General features: G+C 38.2%; 1 pseudogene; it reads left to right on the forward strand.

Annotated features, from left to right (window-relative positions):
- LOC142911598 (28S ribosomal RNA) overlaps positions 1-2,500 on the forward strand; it is a 10,430-nt pseudogene that overhangs the window by 5,439 nt on the left and 2,491 nt on the right.

Raw genomic sequence — 2,500 nt, forward strand, 5'->3', positions numbered from 1 at the left:
CCAACCTGATGAATCAACGAAATACCTTGGTCTGAAAATTGGCCCTTGGACTGGCACTATACAGCCTGATCTACATTGTCAGCTAAAGACATGGATCTCGAAAATCGATGAGGCGCCTCTGAAGCCAACTCAGAAGGTTGAACTACTCAATGCCTATGCCCTACCCAGATTGTTATATCCTGCAGACCACTCGGACTGCAAGCAATCAACTCTCCGTGGGTTGGACCAAGAGATTAGAAAGGCGGTAAAAGGATGGCTCCACCTTCCCGCTTCAACTTGTGATGGACTGTTATATGCCAGAGCCCGAGACGGAGGCTTTGCCATCTTGAAACTGGAAAAAACAATCCCTTCGGTTCAAGTTAGAAGGCTGCAACGTATAGCAAACTCGTCCGATGCTATCACCCGTAATATTGTGTCCTCGCAGGGTATGGAGGAAGAATACCGTAATTTGTGGGTACGAGCAGGGGGTGACAGTGATGCAATCCCAACATTCGTTCTCAGGGACTCGGTGTCAAAAGAACCTGTATATCCGAGACCCTGCGATTGGAGGGAGCATGAATTTCAGAGATGGTGCGAAAAGCCGGTTCAAGGAAGGGGCATTGTAAACTTTGCGCATGATAGAATCAGTAATGCTTGGTTGAGGCCATGGTGCGGCTTTAAACAATGCTTCTTTATCGCAGCACTACAACTAAGGGCAAATATTTACCCAACAAGAGAAAGCTTGAACAGAGGCAGAGATGGGGCCTTACGTTCCTGCAGGAAATGCTCTGCCAGACTCGAGTCCCTTTCGCACATTCTCGGTCAATGTCCTGCAGTACAGAAAGCAAGAATTGCGCGACATAACAAGATCAGTAACATTCTGGCAGACGAAGCGGCTAGATTGGGCTGGTCTGTATACAAAGAGCCACGGTTCATATCCGAGACGGGAGAGATGAGAAAGCCTGACCTCGTGTTTGCAAAAGATGAGGAGGCGGTTGTGATCGATGTCACCGTCCGTTTTGAGCTTTCAAAGAATACCTTGTCAGATGCTGCCTCGCACAAAGTTTCGTACTATACCCCTCTTGGTGATCAAGTCAAAGTGCTGGCGAAGGCTAGCAAGGTCACATTCTTTGGATTCCCGGTTGGGGCAAGAGGAAAGTGGCCCCTTGAGAATAACGAGGTACTTACCTCCCTGGGCCTGACCAAACCCAGAACGACATCACTGGCCAAGATGATTTCCCGCAGAACGCTGCTTTTCTCTCTTGATATTCTGAGAATGTCCTGTGGAAATTATGCGGTCTATGAACAGTCATAGACAACCTCCGAAACAAATAATAGTTTTGTTTTAAGATGTCATTTGTTTTAGATTGATTTTGTTATTTTCGAAGGTGAAGTCGGTTTTTATTTCATTTTACTATTTTCCACAATTTAGATTGTTATTTTCCAAGACGAAGTCTTGGTTCTTTTTTTTATTGTTAGTTTTTTTTTTTTTAACACGTCGTATTTGTTACTTTAGAGCTTAGAGGGGACTTTATTTTCGCCTTACTATTTTCTGCCTACAAAGAAGATTAAAAATAAGCTTTTTTCAAGATGGTTTTGTTATTTTCCAAGGTGAAGTCTTGGTATTCTTATTTTACTATTTTCCATAAAGAAGACCTTTCTTTTAGATTTTGTTATTTTCCAAGACGAAGACTTGGTATTTTTATTGTAGTGCTATTTTTTTACACGAAGCTTATTCAAGAGCACTTATATAGATTAGACTTTGTTATTTTAATTCTTTATTTTTGGACTACATCAGTTCGAGAGTCCTGTAACTTACTATTTTCTGCCTACAAAGAAGATTACAAATAAGCTTTATTTAAGATGTTTTAGATTAGATTTTGTTATTTTCCAAGGTGAAGTCTTGGTTTTTTTATTTTACTATTTTCCACAAAGAAGACTTTTCTTTTCTTTTAGATTTTGTTATTTTCCAAGACGAAGACTTGGTATTTTTTTTTGCTATTTTTTTACAGGAAGCTTTATTCAAGAGCACTTATATAGATTAGACTTTGTTATTTTAATTCTTTATTTTTGCACTACATCAATTCGAGAGAAGACTACAAACCAGCTTTATTTAAGATGTTTTAGATTAGATTTTGTTATTTTCCAAGGTGAAGTCTTGGTTTTTTTATTTTACTATTTTCCACAAAGAAGACTTTTCTTTTAGATTTTGTTATTTTCCAAGACGAAGACTTGGTATTTTTTTTATTGCTATTTTTTTTACACGAAGCCTATTCAAGAGCACTTATATAGATTGGTCTTTGTTATTTTAATTCTTTATTTTTGGACTACATCAGTTCGAGAGTCCTGTAACTTCCTATTTTCTGCCTACAAAGTCAGCTTTATTTAAGATGTTTTAGATTAGATTTTGTTATTTTCCAAGGTGAAGTCTTGGTTTTTTTATTTTACTATTTTCCACAAAGAAGACTTTTCTTTTCTTTTAGATTTTGTTATTTTCCAAGACGAAGACTTGTTTTTTTTA

Source organism: Petromyzon marinus, unplaced genomic scaffold, assembly GCF_048934315.1.
Source record: "Petromyzon marinus isolate PM22_M1 ecotype Great Lakes invasive population unplaced genomic scaffold, UKy_Petmar_22M1.pri1.0 PM_G_Scaffold_18, whole genome shotgun sequence".
NCBI classification, from domain to species: Eukaryota; Metazoa; Chordata; class Hyperoartia; order Petromyzontiformes; family Petromyzontidae; genus Petromyzon; species Petromyzon marinus.